Source organism: Mustela erminea, chromosome 3, assembly GCF_009829155.1.
Source record: "Mustela erminea isolate mMusErm1 chromosome 3, mMusErm1.Pri, whole genome shotgun sequence".
NCBI lineage: Eukaryota > Metazoa > Chordata > Mammalia > Carnivora > Mustelidae > Mustela > Mustela erminea.
This window is the reverse complement of record NC_045616.1, coordinates 125366975-125386168: the sequence shown is the minus strand read 5'-3', so window position 1 is coordinate 125386168 and position 19194 is coordinate 125366975. Positions and strand designations below refer to the sequence as shown.

General features: G+C 42.6%; 1 long non-coding RNA gene across 1 annotated transcript in view; it reads right to left on the bottom strand.

The window, feature by feature from the left end:
• Positions 1 to 2623: 2623 nt before the first annotated feature.
• The window catches only part of LOC116586896, a 68259-nt gene continuing 51688 nt past the window's right edge, over positions 2624 to 19194 (bottom strand). Inside the window, exon 7 of the long non-coding RNA XR_004284198.1 lies at positions 2624 to 2671. This is a non-coding gene — a long non-coding RNA (uncharacterized LOC116586896). The remainder of the gene's footprint in view (positions 2672 to 19194) is intronic.

Sequence of the window (19194 nt, the reverse complement as noted above, 5' to 3'; positions counted from 1 at the left end):
TGCACTGTGAACTAACTGGAGGGGAAAGAGGTAGAACATGTCACTAGATTGGTCAGTATCCTAGAAAGCGTAAACACTCCACAGTTAGAAGGGTCATTCTTTCTCCAGGTGGCTCAGGCTTTGGAGGCCATTAGGCCTAAACCGTTAGCCCTTGGAGTCAAGAATTATGTCACTTGGTCTTGTAAATTCTTGCCCCAGGAACATCTTGCAGGTACGGAAGGCTCGACTGACTGAGTCACCCAGGCTCCCCAGAAGGAGGGATCTTGCTCAAATAATTACTATTCAGAATATATGTATTTAAAAGTAGCTATCTCCATTGGTATAGCCAGTCCTTAAGAATAGAACATATGGGCGCCTGGGTGGCTCAGTGGGTTAAGCCGCTGCCTTCGGCTTAGGTCATGATCTCAGAGTCCTGGGATCGAGTCCCGCATTGGGCTCTCTGCTCAGCGGAGAGCCTGCTTCCCTCTCTCTCTCTCTCTCTCTGGCTGCCTCTCCGTCTACTTGTGATTTCTCTCTGTCAAATTAATAAATAAAATCTTTAAAAAAAAAAAATAGAACATACACTTGTTTTTTTAAGATTTTTAATTTGTTAAAGGATTCTTAGTCGCTTATGAAACAATAATTGTCTTAATTTCTATGCATGTTAAAAAAATTGTTCAATTTTCTAATTCTCACCCCTGTAGCGTACTTGCTCTGTGAAGAAGGCTTTCCATGTAATTTTAAAAATAGAGAAATAATTGAAGTGCTTGAACACACTTGCCTATGTTGTTGACATATTCTTTGTCACAGAGTAAATGTTTTCACAGTATGTAGATTCAGACTGAATGGTTTTCAGTGTTTACTTGGATTGCATTTTGCTTATTCAGGTATGATATATTAACTGGTGAAAAGCACAGACTGTGTGACATAACAGACGTTTATTTTAGAACACTTTGGAGGCTGGAAGTCCAAGCTCAAGGTGCCTGAAGGGCTGATGTCTGGTGAGCTATCTCTTCTTGGATTGTAGATACTGCCTTCTCACTGCGTTCTCATATAGCCTTTTCTCTATGCATGCACTCTTGGGGTCTCTTTCTCTTTTTTATAAGGACATAAATCCTGTTGTTGATTAGGGCCACACACTTATGACTTTATAGAACCTTCACTACCTCCTTGAAGGTACTATCTTTAAACAGGGTCACATTGGGAGGGAGGAATTCAACACATGAAAATTGTGGGGGTCACAATTCAGTTCAAAACAGAGCTGTAATAACCAGAGTATTTGGGGTTTAGAACACACACGGAATTCAATCTAAATGCTTAATGCACAACCTGCTGTAAGTCCATAAAACAGAACCTTGATTTTAAATCTAATGGTTTAAAATAAGTTTAAAGCAAAGAAGAAAGAATAATGTCCATTACCCAGAGAAAAGAAGAGGTTTCTTGGAAGAGGACAATACTTACGGCATTGAAAACAATGAGTAGTGTTTGTTTTTCCAGTGCCATAGTAATATTTTTGTAGTATTTTATTTGTTACATGTTTTTATCATTTTAGGCTGCTACACACAGAGATTTTTATTTTCTACACACACTAATTTCAAATTGAATTTATATATGCTCCATTTATTTCCCCCAAACATCCATATGAATGGCTAAATTAGAATGCAGTTGGAAAAAAGTTTAGTGTCTAGTTGAAAGGTGGCATGATTATTAATACATAAAAGTATAACTTCCAAATTATGTTTCCCATAAATTAATAGTTTCCCAAGACTTTCTAAGCTACGTTTTCTCTTGAGCCTGAAAACTTACTGGGTATAAGTGCTTAGAAAATGTCACATGCTGGGGCGCCTGGGGTTAAAGTGGGTTAAAGCCTCTGCCTTCTGCTCAGGTCATGATCTCCAGGTCCTGGGATCGAGCCCCGCATGGGGCTCTCTGCTCATTGGGGAGCCTGCTTCCTCCTCTCTCTCTGCCAGCCTCTCTGCCTACTTGTTATCTCTGTCAAATAAATAAATAAAATCTGTAAAAAGGAAAAAAGAAAATGTCACATGCTCTTTGAAGTTTCTTCTACTCTCATCTTCATCTTCAGCCCAACTTTGCCTAGAGCTTTGGAGGCTGATGCAGATGCACTGCAGAGGACTGAAGGTACAGTCCATATTCATCTCACCAACGGGCTTGCAGTATTGCTGAGCCCATTATTACATCCTCATGAATGTGGAGTGCCCCCAGTATATTTCCCATTATTGTCTCAGTGCTTTATAAGTTTATAATCCAAGAAGAAGAAAAAGAGAAAAAAGACCAGTTGCACTAAAGATAAGTCGGAAAAAGTTTCAAGTGAGCAACTAGATGAGTAATAAGCTACAACAGGGTATCAGGGTTGAAAAGAATGCTAAAGATCATCTCTAATTTTATCAATGAGGGAAAGGGAACAAGCAGAGAAGAATCTCCGCTGTGGAGATCATGAAGTTATGACCACAGGGGACCATGGGGAAAAATAAGGATGAGTTGGCAGAGAGGGAGAAGGGAGAGAAGCCATGGCCCATGTAACAGGGCAGGAATAGGTCATTAGGCAACAGAGCCCCATGGTTAAGTAATAAGTTCTGGCATCAGACATACCTGGGTTTGAATCCCAGCTACCATCACTCAATAGCTGTGTGACCTCAGAAAAGTTGCTTGTCCTCCCAATGTCTGTTTTTATCTGAAAAACAGGATAATAATTGTATTAATTAGTTGGCAGAATTGTTTTACATCGACTGTAGAATGTTTGGATTGGGGCCTAGTACACAGCGCTCACTAAATACTAGTGATTTATCAATCTCTCCTCTGAACAACCTAAAAATGTTTCACAGAAAATTTAGGGATTTCAGGGACAGTTTAAATAATAGGTATGAGGAAGAAGTAAGACTCATAAAAATGCAATTACAGAATTTCCAGTTTCCACAATATATGGATTGAGATAATATAGACCTTCTCCAGCTATAAACATATAAATAGGCCAGAAAACATAACAAAAGATATCAACTACATAGTTGAACCAAGAGGGGAAAAATAAAGTCCCAGCCAGAAATGAAGAAGAAGCTTAGAGCCAGAGTTGTTGGCCAAGGCTGGGATCCTAAAACACAGGTGCGGGAAGGAAGGAGGTATTAATGCCCAAGTGAAAATACATGAGGTCAGAGGCTTGCAAATGACAGAATTCTAGAACTGATACCCTTCAACCCTGGAAAAGACTGCTTTCTCCATGAAAGAATGAGCAGGGGGTCTACCCACTAACTACTAAGGAACAAGAGACTTGCCTAAGGCTGTAGGGGAGAGCTTCCTTGAGAAATTATTGTTAAAAGGAATCGTAGGCAAGTGATACCCCTGTTGGAACAGTACTTATACCACGAAGATATGTTGAATTTCTACACATACCCCATAGATCAATGCTAAAGATGTGCTCACAATGAAAAAAATTAAAGTATACGAAGATACAGTTCACCATGAGGCAGGCAGCAGAAGCTAACACAACAAACAAAAGTACTAGTATAAAATTTCTTGAGATGATGGAAGATTTGGAAGAAAATCTAAAATACCTGAGTTTAAAGTTATTAAGGTGACTAAAAAAAAGGAAGAACAATCCCAGAGAGGGATACATGCACAAAGAATAGGAAGATATAAAAAAGAAAGAAATATAACCTCTACAAATGAAAAATAAGGTCTTTGAAACAGACAAACAAACAAACAAACAAACAAACAAAAAACTTCAGAAAAAGATTAAACAGATTAGCCAAATTGGAAAACTGGTGAGCTAGTTGAGAGAGAAAGATTGTAAAAATATGAAAGGATGCTAAAAGAAACATAAGGAAGACTAGAAAGACCCAACATACATGTATTAAGAATTTCCAAAGGACAGAGAACATAGAATACTGGAAAAGAATATGTCTGAAATTTTTCCAGAATGATTCAAGAACTATAATTCTCAGTTTGAAGAAGCATCAATTTTGAGTGGGATAAATAAGTTCACATCTACATATATGCAACAGCAAAGACTCTTTAAAATACAAGAGAAAAGGTGGACTGCCACAAAAAACTTTCCTTAAAATAAAGGCAGATTTCCTATCAGCAACATCAGAGGCCAAGAGATAATGTAATATCTTAAAAGTGGTGATGAAATAGAACTATCCTGAAATTCTATACTTAGCAATCAAGACTGAAGAGAAATGAATACACTTGCAAGCAAAGTTTAAGAACAGTTTTCTGAAAGAACCATTAATGAAGGTCTTTCTCTAAGAAGGAAACTGAACAAAGAAGAAAGAAGCAGATAGTAATAATGAATAAATAAATTTATAAACATAAGTATAGCTGAAAAAGTTCTGGCTGTTAAACAGAAGCAACAATAATAGGAACTAATTTTAGTGGGTTGAAAATAAGATGCCATGACTGTTGGACAACAACATGAAGTCTGGTAAACAGAGTTTAATTTAATTTTCAGGAGGAGGGTAATGATATTAACTTTAGACTTTGGTAAGTATTTATTTTAAAAACTAAACAATATGGTGCAGCAGCCACTCTGGAAAACAGTATGGAGTTTCCTCAAAAAGTTAAAAATAGAACTAGCCTATGACCCAGCAATTACACTTCTGGGTATTTACCTGAAAGATACAAAAATATTAACTTGAAGGGATACATGCCCTCCAATGTTTATAGCAGCATTATCTACAATAGCCAAATTATGGAAATAACCCAAATGTCCATCAACTGATGAATGAATAAAGAAGATATGGTATGTGTACACACACACATACACACATACTGGAATATTACTCAGCCATAAAAAGATGAAATCTTGCAATTTGCAACAAGATGGATGGAGCTAGAGAGTATTATGCTAAGCAAAATAAGTCAGAGAAAGGATTTCACTCATAAGTGGAATTTAACAAAATAAATATGCACAGGGAAGAAAAGAGGGAGGCAAACCAAGAAACAGACTCTTAACTATAGAAAACAAACTGATGGTTACCAGAGGGGAGGTTGGGAGGGAATGGGTGAAACAGGTGATGCGGATGAAGAAGTGTACTTGCGATGAGCACCAGGTGTTGAAAGTGTTCAATCACTATATTGTACACCTGAAACTACTATTACCCTGCATGTTAACTACACTGGAATTCAAATAAAAACTTAAAAAAAAAAACCAAACTAAACAATATTGTAAGAATGGAAAGAGATAGATAAACTCCAAACTAGCAGAGAGAGGAAAGGCAGAATAAGAAAAACTTCATGAATCCAATGAGCAGCAAAAAAAGAAAAGCAGACAATAATCTCAAACTATTAATGTGCTTCTCATCCCAAATCTATGGACCGGGACTGTTAAGTGGCAGGGAATATGACAGGAAGTTTAAAAAGACAAAAAAGAAAAGGACGAAAGTACTTAATCACTGAAGCTACTTCTCTGGGAGGAAATCCTAATATCTCCAAGGCTGTGAGTTCCATGTGGGGGTTCTCCATTCCCTTCTCTCTTACAGGGAGAAGTATAGGGAAAAAACAGGAGTGGATTCTGCTGCTCTTAGGGCCAAAACTTAGACCAGTTCCTGTAACAGCACCACTTCCTATCTCTGGGGGCGATACAGCCAAACTATAATGAAAGCTACTGCACAAAATAATTTCATAAATATAAACAGCCAAAGGAGCCCAGAGGTCAGCATTGTCCACGAGCAAGCAGGCTAGAGACGGACAACTCAAATCCTTCAGGATAATGGTTTAGAAAAAAAAAAAAAATCCTGCCAGCACATATTTATATAACTCTTATATGAAGGCAAAGTATTTTTGGACGTCTTCATCTGATAAGAAAACGCTCATATACATGTGCTGTTTCATAAAATCATTAATTGCAGTAAGAAGAACGCCAGGAGGACTCCATTTACATGTTTTCATCCATTTAGAGAAGGGGCAAGGTGTTCAGACTGGAAGTTAGGTGGACAAAACCTTATGAGCTGGTATATTGCGACTGTTTGGCAAAGATTAATCCATCAATGAACTCCAATAGCTCCCCATCACTTTCACTTGCCAGGCTGCTTGTTCAGGAGTGCCTGCAAACTTTCTGTGACTTTTTTAGAACACAAAAAACCAACCTAAAACTGACTGACTGCCAAGGAAGTGTGTAGGACGGTCTGTCTTTTCCATCAGTCATACTCCCCCGGGTGAGGGAAAGATTCCTCATCAACAGGCATAGATAACACCAACACCAGCCTCCTGACACCCATTTGGATAAGTTGCTCCAGTTTCCCTATCTGTAAAATGGGGATAGCTACTGTACCTATCTCAGGGTTATTGTGTTAGTTACAACAGTTAGCAGAGTGGCGAAGACCCAGACCCAGTGCCTACCACATAAAATACTTAAATTTGTTTAATGATTAGATGAATGGATGAAGTCATGAATGAAAAGCCGTGTGAGGCCCCGCCATGTTCTCCCTAATGCCTGGGCCACTGTTCTAAATACTGGAAGGCTGAATAATTTGCTCCAGTATTGATTCGAACTATTGGATAACCAAATGTCTACCCCCACTCTGAAACCAAACTTCGAAACATAGCCCAGCCTGCAGGTTTTGGCATAATTTGAGCCAGGTTCCCGTTCAAATAAAACACTGCCTCCTTTGCCCCCTGCTGTTCCAGAGCGTTTTTCTGACTTTTAACCCCAACTGGTATACACCTTTGGAGAAATGTCTGAAGAATTTGCCTCCTCCAGAACCATCTGGTGCTACTAGATCATTTAGGTTCCGAGGTGTGTGTGCACAGCAGCTATGGAATGAAGGGAAATTGGGCGGATTCTCTCAAGGTGGGTGGGGGTGGGTGGGAGGGGTTGCAAGACTTCTGTTTTAATGTCCTGGACTCCAGTTACCTATTTGAGCCCCCAAAGTGTGGGGAAGAAGAATATGTCCTTTTATAGAATGTTGCTTTTCTCCACTAGGATGCCCAGTGTGAGCGATTTCAACACATTGCTTTCCTCATCTAGAAAAGTGGTCTCCTTTTCTTTATTAACCCAGGGTTGACCCACTCAACCAGTCCAGGCCTCCTGAGGGGAAGTTCCTCACACCCAACCTCCTGAATCTGATAGTCATGAACCTGACTGCTCCCCTGCACCCACTCCGTTGTCCACTCCCCCAAAGCTTCTCAAGCTCTCCCCGGGCTGAACGCTGAAAAGAGCTGCCCCTTGCTTCCTCTTTTCCCTGCCTAGACCATGTGTCCTGCTCTTCTGCCACTCTTTCGCTTCACCTATAGAAGGAGACCTCTATAAACAGACCAGGTTGCAGCCACTAGCCCTCAGGGCTGATTCTGTAAATCTGAACTTGATCAAACTACTGGATACCTGGCGTGGTGGGGAGGGGCGGGGGAGGGCTCTGGTGTCACGTCACTGGAAGCCTCACTTTGTAAGCAACAGAAACAATGGCTGACTTCAGCAGAAAAGGAACGGTTTTCAAGGCATACAAAGTAGCCCACGAACCCTTCAAGAACACTGGACTCAGAGAGCCCATAGGAGCTTAGACCCTGTTCAGTGAGGACCTCCTCCCCCACGGTACACAGAAAGTTGCATGTTGGTGCTACTGTTACCACCACCACCAAATGGAGCCTCTCCTGCTTCTTCGTGCCTCTGGCTTTCTGTTCAAAGTCTGGGATGAAGCATCCAACAGAACCCCCCTCGGTCACATGCCCAAACCCGAGTTGTAAGCAGGACCAGTAAAGGGTCTTTTCCAGCCTTTAAGAAGGAAGTTTCTCAAACACAGAGAGGGCATTCATATACTAGATAGCCCCCCTCCCCCACAAAATAGTCAATGATATGTGTCTCACCATTGCTTGTTCCGTTCCTCATTCCTGACTTCTACAAACAAGCACTATGGAAAGGCACTCTCCATCTCCCATCTGCTGAATGTTCTGGGATCACAGGATTTGAGCTCCTGCTTTGGCCATGGCACATGGGTCCCAGCCCAGATCTGGGATATAGCTTCTAATATGCTCTCCAAAACTTTCCTTGTGCCAGTTTTGAAAGGAAAGATATGTCATGGTTCCCAGTTTCTCCTGACAGATGGGCCAGGAAGGTTGAGGTTGTCATCATCACCATTTTTTAAGAATTTATTATTTATTTGGTAGAGAGAGAGAGAGAGAGAGAAAGCACAAGCAGGGGGAGTGGCAGGCAGAAGCAGGCTCCCCACTGAGCATGAAGCCCAACACGGGGCCCGATCCCAGGACCCTGGGACCATGACCTGAGCCGAAGGCAGACATCCAACTGATTGAGCCACCCAGACACCATCATCACTGTTCTTCTCTGCTTTCCCCATGCCTTACTCTGGAGCTTAGCACATGCCTCAAACTGTGCAGTATCCTTAGCACCTTTGCTTAGGTACACAATCACTATTTTTGGAATATCCAGGCTTATAGGGCTAGTAGAAATATTTTTAAGTCTGCAATTTCTAAGCCATGCCTTTCGAGGACATGGCCACGCAAAGGGTCCCTGAGGTCAGAGCACTTAAAGCAACTGAGAAGTAAAAGTTCATCAGCTGAGGGAGAAGATGCTCTTATCATCCTTCCTCAATGATTGCTAGCAAAGGGCTTTGTGTTGATTCCATCCCTCTGCCAACATTTGGTTCCCAAGCTTGTTCTCTTGTATCTGTCCCATGTCCTGGAATGCAGCCAGCCTACCACACTGAAAGGATGGCTGCTCTCTGCAAGGAGACTGCCTGTCTGGCTGTGTACAGCGAGGATGCCAGCAGGACACCAGACAGCTGCTGGAGGGGAGAGGAAGCAGGCAGCTGCAAGCAGGGTGGTCACAAGGAGGGCCTCAGAGATGCCCCGAGATGCAACAAATCACAAAGCACCACGTCCTTAAAACAGTCAAGCAGGCAGAGCAGCCTGTTGGGAAGCAACCAGAAATAAGGGATTCCTTTCTGAACAGAAGTCTGGGTCAGGAAGTGAGTCAAAGAAGCAGAATGGCCAAAGGAGGTGAGGTCTGTTACATTCTGGTGGCAGTTCCGGTGACCAAGCCCAATGCTCTCCTGTGCATGGGCCCCCCGTGGAAGGTCCTGCAGGCCCGCCAGTGCACACAAGAGAAGGTCACATTGTGTTAGATGTTTCTGCTTTAAAGCAAGAGAAGTGGTCTCCATTTCTATCTGAGTACCTTCTACACACTAATTCTATAAATGTGACAGGCAGCATGAAGTCTCAAAGGTAGGGTCACTTCCGGCACTGGAACAGACAGATCAGTATCTTGGTGTGACTTTGGAGCCTGAGGTCAAAATGATATCAAGCTATTTCACCTACTTCTTGAAAGGATTTAAGACTGCTTAGGATAAGAGCTTAGGTGAAATAAAACCCAAAACTGTAACTATAAACTCTAAACACGGGGTGTGGGGGGGGGGAGTGGGGAGAAAAAAGGCAAATAGCAAGTTTAAATGGGAAAAAAAAAAATCCTACCAGGAGTCTCTGACAAAAGAGAACAGTAGTTATCTAAGCCCAAATCCTAGTGTCGGATGCCAGCAGGCTCAAATCTAAGGGAAAATCTAGCAGGTTAGAGAATTCTTGCTATCTACAAGTAAGCAGCGTAGCCATCAGCTCATGAAACTAGATAAACTCTTTTTTTTTGGCCGCTACGCAGAAGCTGGCAGGTGTTGTCATTCTGTGTGCGACAGAGGTGGTAAGCCGAGGTATCAGAGCAGTTTGGAGTACACAGAAACGTGTGTGAGGAGACCACGAGGGGCCTTTCTGGTTTGTCTCCTGCCCACACAAGCAGCTTATCTGAAGCTCTTTCAAAGCCTCATTCTGTAAAGGCAGATCTCTGGGAGAGATGTGATCCAAAGAACCTAGGTTCCTGGTGATCTAAGTGCTTAATATAAGGAAGGGGTCTGCAGACACAAAGTCAGCCTGGGTTTCAGATTGGGACTCTCAACCTGGTTGCCATTCAAAACACCTTCTATTAACTTCTCCAGATCTCAATCAAGTCAATTATTTTGAAAGCTTTTCGTAAACTAAACAAATATACTCTTATTGAGTCACAGCCCAGGCAGCCTTATCATGAGCAAGTGTTTAATTTCCAACATATTTTTGAAATGTTGACAATAGCCTCCTATTGCAATAAACTATCCCTCAAAATGTCCCTTGTCTCATCCTGACTTTTGGCAGAAAGGTAAATTTGAGGTACTTCACCAATACCTGGACACACTTTCATTAATTTGAGGATCCACTATCGTGGACATAGGTGTGTGGGCTATGAAGGTGATATTTCACGTGAACAGAAAAAATTCTAACTTGCTGAGTGCTCTTGCAGCGGACATGGGAGCCCTTGCCTCAAGTCTGGTTCTAGGTTTTTGTTTTTGGTTTTTTTTCCTGTCGAATCTGTTCCTGTCACAATAAGTTATCAGTTGAAACTCCCAGCTTGTCTATGATAAATCATAGAGGTCAAGGCCTGGTCTGGAAGATGCTATAGGCAGGGATGGTTTTTAAATGGCAACACATTTTATTTTAAATGATACTACTCCAACAAACCCCCCAGGGAAGTTGAGTGCCAAAAAACTAAACTCATAGTGGAGATTTATTGAGTATTATTTCAATGTAATTAAAACTTAGATGCTCTTTCTGACAATGATTGTTCTGTGACTAGGACTCAGAGGAGGTGGAAAGCAATCTGGGTAGCAACAGACACTTGGAACAACATACAAACTGAGAAGGGCCAGTAAAGGAACCAAGTGATTCTGGTTCTGGCCAGAAACACATGGGTCTCTGCCCATGTAAGATAAAACACAAGGAGTATAGAAGAGTGATCAGGAAAAAAAGAAAACAATCCCATTTACATTGCTTCAAAAAGAATAAAATACCTAGGAATTAATTTAATCCAAGAGGTAAAAGACTTGTACACTGAAAACCGTAAGACCCTGATGAAAGAAGTTGAAGACAGAAATAATTAAAAAGATATTCCATATTCAGGGATTGGACAAATCAGTATTGTTAAAATTTCCTTACAACCCAAAGCAATCTATAGATTCAATGTAATCTCTATCAAAATTCCAATGCCCTTTTTTTTTTTTTGTAGAAATAGAACAATCCTAAAATATTTATGGAACCACAAAAGATCCTGAATAGCCAAGGCAATCTTGAGAAAGGAAAAGTTAGTAGCATCACGTTACCTGATTTAAAACTATATTACAAAGCTGTAGTAACCAAAACACTATAGTACTGGCATAAAAACAGACACATACGACCAATAAAACAGAATAGAGATCCCAGAAACAGACCTGTGTATAAATGTTTGTTTATAACAAAGGAGCCAAGATAATACAGTCCAGACAGGACAGTCTTTTCAATAAATGTTGCTGGTAAAACTGGAAAGATGCATGCAAAAGAATGAAATTGGACGGCTATCTTATATGTTTTGCAAAAATGATCAAATGGATGTAATAAATGATGCCATATAACTTCCAGAAGAAAACATGGGCAGTAAGCTCCTTGGCATCAGTCTTGGAGAAAAATTTTGCCAAAATTTTGCCAAAAGCAAAAGCAACAAAAGCAAAAATAAACAACTGGAACATCAAACTAAAAAGCTTCTGCACAGCGGAGAAAGCCATCAACACAATGAAAAGGCTACCTACCAAATGGGAGAGACTATTTGCCAATCACAGATCTGATAAAGGTCGATATCAATAAAGAACTCCTACAACTCAATAGCAAAACAAACAAGCAAACAAACAACAACAAAACCAACCCCAATCTGATTTAAAAATGATCAGAGGATCTGAATAGATGTTTTTCTGAAGACCTACACGTGAACAACAGGTACACGAAAAGATGCTCAACATCACTAATCATGAAGGAAATGCAAATCAAAAACCACAATGAGCTATCACCTCATACCTGTTAGAACGGCTGTTTTAAAGAAAGAGACAAGAAATAACAAGTGTTGGCAAGAATGTAGAGAAGAGGGAGCCTTTGTGACTGTTGGCAGGAAAGCAAGTTGGCACTGCCACTCTGGAAAACAGTGTGGAGGTTCCTAAAAAAATTAAAAATAGATCTACCATATGATCCAGCAATTCCACTTCTGGATATTTATCTGAAGAAAAGGAAAACACTAACGTGAAAAGATATAAGCACCCTCCATGTTTATTGAGGCATGATTTACAATAGCCGAGACACAGAAACTACCTAATATGGACACATGTAATGGACATGTATATATATATATATATATATATATATATATATATATAGTTGTTATGCTGTATACCTGCAACTAACGTGACATGTCAATTATATCTCAATTAAAAGAAAAGAAAAATGGAACAAAGTGGGGATGGAGAATAGAGAAAATTCCCAGAAAGGTCCAGGCTCCTCTCAGTCACAGAAAGTGTTAAGCAAGTGCTGCTGGGTTTTCCCCACCACTTCATTTCCAAACCTCAATCACTTTTTTGTCTTCCGTTATATAGTTAAATTATAAATTTATTGGGAATTCACTGAGAAATCTAAAACACTGATTCACTGATCTTAAATCCACAGGGATCCAGACAACATACAAATTCTGTACTGACCTATCAAAGATCAAGAACGTCTTCGGTAGTCTGACTGCACGGCTCGTGCTTACTTATGGTTTTGCTCTAGAAGAGGAGACAGAAAAGAAAAGGAGTCAGTGCTGGAGTCCAGCACTGAGGATTGCTTCCATCTGTCAGAAGAAAATCTGGCTAGGGTGCCTGGCTGGCTTAACTGGTGGAGCATGTTGCTGTTGGTCTTGGGGTTGTGAGTTCAAGCCCCACATGCAGTGTAGAGTTTACTTAAAAAAAAAAAAAAAAAAAAGATTACAATTAAAAAAAAAGTTAAGAAAGTCTTCCTTTGATGAAATGAAAATACAGTTTATTTTTACCTAGACATCGTTAGCCTCAGTAGAATTTTTTTTTTTTTTTTTTTAAACCTAGTCTATGATAGCAAAATTCCAAGGCCAAGAGTTTTGCGTTTCCAGTTTCTGAAGGGCCTGGTCATGTCCACAGAGCCAGTGGTGGTGGCGTGTGAGTGGTACCGTGCCTTGGAGGCTCACACACCAAAAACTTCTCAAAGGAGTGCTCCATCTCCCTCCTCAAGCCCTCAGCCTCTCCAGGTGGGCCCAGACAAAGAAGGAGACTGTGGATGAGAACAGCCAAGTGAGTTCTTTTCTCTCCACAGTGAGGAAGCAATTCTCAGCACAAGGCACGGGGGGGCCCTGTGCCAGGAGCTCGACACAGGGCGGATTTCAGGTCCTTCGTCTCCCCATGGTGCTCACCCGATTCTGAACTTCTGCAGGAGTGCAAAATGTGCTGACACATTTAAAGGAGGCAGAAAGCTCTGGGGATTGCTCAAACGCTCTATTGCACAGGCCATTTGTGGCTGAAAGCTGGCTACCTTCCTGGGCTCTCAGTTCATTCACCAGTGCCCTATTCAGCACCTCCTGCTTCCTCTGAGTTCAGCAGGTGCTAAGGAGGAACGGTGAGAAGCAGGAGCTGCTGGCCCAGCCACCCAGGCCGCGCCTGGGCCGTGCAGGATGATTACGATCTTGAGTGCTGGCCCTTCTTGGAGAGACTGATCACACAAAGCCTCTGTTTGTTACATTCCTAGACAAAACACCTGCCTTTGGCGGCTTAAGTTCCCTTCGTGGGAGTCCTTATCTTTTCCTCAAGTGTAATAGTAGAGGTTGGATCATGCTGATGCTAGAAATTTACATTCCATACAAATACCTAAGTGCTTTGTATAACAAATCCATCAGCTACAACATGCACATAATAAATTTAAAAATTATTTAGTATCACGCATGGTCCTGTGCTGGGCACTGCTTTTATCGGTGGGTGTTTCTTTATCAAAGTATTTACTTGTGGTCCGTTAGGGTGAATGTATTTGCGGGATACTGACAGACGTAATGTTCAATATATACGCTATTAGGCCTAGATGTAATTACACCTATCACTTGTTTCCTTGGAGGTTAATATTGCTTTGAGAAGAGATATTAATATACACAACAATGGCACATCTGTTCTCCCCGGTTTAGGTGAGACTGATAAGACAAGTCTAAGTTAGCACAGCTTTATGCTCATTAACATTTTAATCTAATTAAGAGATGCTATTAACTTTGGGTGATGGCCTGGTTCGCCAGGCCCTATGCGGAGAGTGACTTCTTTGATGTCATAAAAGTTATTTAAATGTGTCCAGGGACTGTGCGGAAAGTTGCCCTGAAGCAAGTCATCCAGAGGTCTATTTTATAATCCCTGCACATGGGAAGGAGGCTGAGCCCTTGTTGCCAGCAGCCATCTGGGGTGGGGTAGGAGCTGTGGGAAGCACACACCTACTAATGGGAACAGGATAAGCCGTCCAGAGAGTGATCTATGCTGCTCAAGAATGGGGTTTCTGTGACCAAGATTGTGTGTGTGTTAAAACTATATGAGCTGTGAGAGATTTTAGTGGAGGGCAGAGTTTGGTTTTTTGGGGCTCTACCTGCTGGCATAAATCACCCCCAGCTGAAGGGACCGGGCCCACAGCTTTCTCAGACACCTACTGTTGGGGCGGACTGGGGCTGATGGTGAGAAGGTCACAGAAAGAGCTCTCGGAGGTCAACAGAAAGGAGGAAGAGATCCGGACCCCCTCCAGCCAGCGGTTCTCTGCAGCCTGTCCTCCAAGGCCATGCTGGGTCCCTGGAGGCCAGAGGCATCACACACCCCACTGTGCATACAGAGCCCCTCCTGGGGCCACTGCATAAGCTCCCAGCCCTCACCAGCCAGCAGTTTGTGGAAACTCTGACTTAGCAGGAGCTTCTGGCCCAGCTGGCAGATAGGAGACAGATCCCTTTGCTTGCTACTGGTGACTTCTTAACCAGATTGTCACCTGTGTCCAAAGGGATTGGCAGACAGTGAGGTGTTGGGGTGGGGGGTAACGTTACAAATCCAGACCCCATTTCCCTTATTTGCACCATCTTTCTTCTTTCCTCCTGTTCTTCTCTGTGCTCTTTTCCTCGTGGCTGCCCCTGTCCACCTTCAAGCGTGGACTACTGAGGGGACACCCCTTTCCTAGGCCCTCCCACAGTTACCCCTCAAGCTGTCTCCTCCAAGGCAGCTGCTTTCTGACACCTGTGTGCCCCTTCTCTAGGGAGGGGAGCCACTGTGCCCCCGGAAGGAGCAGTCCAGCTTCGCTTTCAGCTTCCCCCGTGATGTAGGGCCACAGGGCTGGTGAGGATCTCTTTCTGACCAGAAGAGAAAGCCCTAAGTCCTAAGAGACCGATTCAGCAGTGAAGGGGTTACTCTTCAGGGTGCGGGGGTGGGGAGTGTGGAAAGTTGCTGGACACTCTTCCCAGCTTGTCTGATGGAGATGCGACCTGGCACCACTGAAAAGCTTCAAGATTAATGGAGAAAAGGAGAAATCTGACAGCTTTTCCGCTGGCTTCAGTCCTCCTGGGTGGGCCGATTGGTCTTGAATGTCACTAGCTACTTAATCTTGTGTATCTGAAACAGGCTGGCGTGTTTGAGGAGCCCTGCTTGCTCTGTGCAGACATCAATTGGAGAAGCAGATAAAAGGAAACTGCATTGAATCTCCCCTTTAAGCCTTTCACCAGGCACTTTCTGACTGCCAAATAATTAGGGGCCCCAGCAGACACAACCGTCCTGGGGTGGATACTCTGGCCACACCTATAGGGCGGCCAGGACTCCCCTGGCCAGGCTGCCCCGTTCTCTCCCATTTGGCGCGTCCCCCAACCATGCACACATTCTTGCTCACCATCGTGTTTTGTTTTTCTCCTCCTTGGTCCCGCTTACCATTCATAAACCATGGGGTTTAGCCATCTAATGGCTAGGTTAATGGATCTCCAGAGGCATTGTTCTACAGCACGGATGCTGACAGGGTAAAGAAGAGAGGGGGGTTCCCTAAATGCACCACATGACCTGCTTATATGTCCTAAAAAAGTAGGGTTTAACTGTTTTTTCCATCTAAAATATCTACTAGGGAAAAGATTTAAAACCAAATGATGCTTTCTACTTCCTATTTTGTCAAACCTAACACGGGGGGCTGGGGGTGGGGGGTGACCATTCAGGTTAAATGTCAAGCATCAAAAGGGAATGGATAATTGCTTCTCAGTCTTTTGGCTAAGATCAAGTATAAAAGGGAATGGATAAATACAACGAGCGTTTGCCGAGGAGGTTACAATAGGTTGGCTTCTTATATTTAAAAGGTGGGAATGTTTTTGTGGTTCCTGCATGAAATAACTGTCTGGTCTCGTTCAGTCTGCAGCAAGCAGCCTCGGATGTGTCTTCCACGCACAAAACTCTGAACATCATGGCTTGGGAGGAACCTGTCCTAAACCTAAACCACTGCTCCAATCAGAGCTGGGCTTCTGTGGGTGTATTTCAGATCATTTGCCCTGATGCTTTCGTCACTTTGATTTTTCTAAACCCACGAGAGGGCTGGGCATATCATCAAGAGGAAGTGATGAATAGCCCAGGGTTGACCGAAGCCAACATACTCGATGTTGTCTGCAGCCTGGCATCTGGGAACAAACGAAACCGCCGTGTCTGAAATCTGCCACATCACAAGCATACGCAGGTCTATGTGGAGTATCTTCCCTGAAGTGTACATTTGGCTGGGGTGAAAGGTCTCTCTGAAGCAGAACATTTTCCAATAAACATACACAAAACTCATCATAAACCAGACTAATTCTTCTGTCTGCCTGAGGAAGATGGAAGACATAAACTGAGCCCAACACCACAGCAACGTGTCACAGCTCTCCATTATGCCTTTGAAATATCACCAGATATCTGGCTAGTTTTAAATTACCAGCTTCTCCTCTCTGGCCAAAGACGTCTGTTTAAAAGAAGATACAGGAAGTTACTGATGAGACCTAAAATGGAAAATGAAGTGGAAAATGTCTTCAGTGTACCAAAGCAACCTTGTTTCAGCCATCATCTCAAACAGCAGGCTATACTTCGCGTGTGTTTCTCATTTAAAGGCACAGCCTCACCTAGTGTCAAAGCACAAGGCTAGTGTGGCAGAAGGAATGTTGAGGACACTGAAGGGTGACAAACGCTTTGTTATTCTTCCCGGTATGTTGTGCCGTCAGGGGCCTGGGAAGTAGTTGGCCGGAGAGGACAGAAGGTACTGGGTGAGAAGACAGAAAGGTATAAGGGTATTACTGTCAGTAATACCAGGATTTAAAAGGGAAGATGGGTGATTCATCTTCTGAAACGGGAAGGAACTGAAACGGGAGAGGAACTGAAACGGGAGAGACTATTCGAAAGAAACGGCCACTTTTCTGGAGACTGGCTATGAATATTTTTCAATCTTGTTTGAGACACCCGAAACTTTGCCTGACCTTTCCTGGGGGTGTGAGGACGGGAGGGCGGTGGTACAGGTGTGCAGCTACATTTCTATGTGCGGGCAAGAAGCAGGTGAGCCTGCAGAACAAGAAACCCAAGGTCCAGACCTAATGTTGTCGCCAGAGTCTCTGCAGCTCTGGTCCTAAGGCCCCCTTTGAACAAAAAGATGGAGGTTCCCACACTCTCGAAAAGTCAAGAGATGCCAAAACAAAAACAAAAAACAAACAAACAAACAAAAAACCCCAAAACAAACAAACAAAAAACCAAACCTATTGGATTCTCTCTGCAGCTATAATCAGTGGCAGAGCTTCCCCCGCAGCAATGTTTTTGCCTCGTTATTTTATTGTCGATTTGCCTTATAGGTGGCAAAAACAAAGGTAGATTAAACTGTGGGATCCCCATAACTTTCTCACGAGAATGAACCCAGGACCCTTGAGACAACTCTAATAAATATAATGGAATATGGACTGGGAAGAGAGGAGTTCAAAATATATTCTTGGTAGCTTATAGGCTCTTAGTTCCCCAACATGATGTAAGCTAGTAAGCACTCGAAAAGGCTCCTCCGCCCTTATGTACCTTAGCAACTGACCTACTGGGATGCTTTGAAGTTAAGGTTTTGTTTTACTCAGTGTTTTCATTTAGAGGTAAATACCCTGAGAAGGGTGCCACATATATTCATTGATCCAACAAATATTTGTTAACATCCGTGACTGCCAGAGACTGTGTTGGGGATACAGCAAGGATCACAAGAAACACAGTTCCTCCCCCAATGGAGCTTATAGTCTATTGGGGGTCTCAGATGTTGGACCAGGAACTATAAATCTGAAGAACATTTAAAAAGAGGTCCTACTGAGTGCTCTGGGATTTTAGGCCACGGGGTCAGAGAAGGGCTCCCTAGGTACCGCTGAGTGACAAAGTTGGTGATATCCCAGGAAGAAGGAACAGAAGATTTGGAAGCAGAGAAGATCACAGAGTCCATAAATTGCTGAAAGAGGACAAAATTCTTAGAACACAGAGAACAGGGTGAGGCACAAAGACATGGAAGGGTAGGCAAGGCCAGGCCCCAGAGGACCTCAAGGGTACTGTTGACAAGTTTGGTCTCTATTCTAAGAGAATGGGAAGCCAATGAAAAACTTCAAAAGGAGAGGGACATGATCAGATTTGTACCTCAGAAACACCCACTGTGACTACTTTGTGAAGAAAACATGGGATTGAGTCACAGAGGATTCCTGGAAATAGGTAGAAAGCTGTTGCAGAAGTCCGAGTGGGACTCAATGGTGAATCGGACCAAGGTGGCAGTAGTGAGATTGCAGACAAATTTACGGTAAAGATACCTCAGGGCTGTGGGACAGAGCAGAGGAAGGCAATAGACCTGTATGAGGATCATAACCTACCCTTAGAAGGTGGGTCTTAGCCAATCCATCTGAGGTGGGTCTGACCAGTGGAGGCAATGAAAGGTGAGGAGGGTAACTGGGAGGAAATGTACTGAAAATTACTTTGATCAACTTCAAGATTTTGCCTGAAACTGGTCTTAGGTATTTGCTTCAAAAAATACCTGGGGGCTTGCAAGGATTTAACAAGTCAGTCTGTAGAGAAAAGGCTGTTAGCAAATTATGGGCAACAGCTGAAGACAGGCTATAAGGGATTGGAGAAAAGAGAAAAAAAAAAACAAAACAAAACTAGAAATATATTCCATATTCAGATTCCAGAACAAACGCATTTAAGTTTAGATCAACTCTGGTAAAACACAAACTGTAGAGGATACATTTGAGTGTAGCTGATACAAGAAAAGTAGTTTGGAATGTTCATCAGAAGACCTAGATTCAAACGAATAACCTGTAAAAAGCTCTGTTTTGAATGTCAAATAGTTGAATATCAGTAATTTCACATG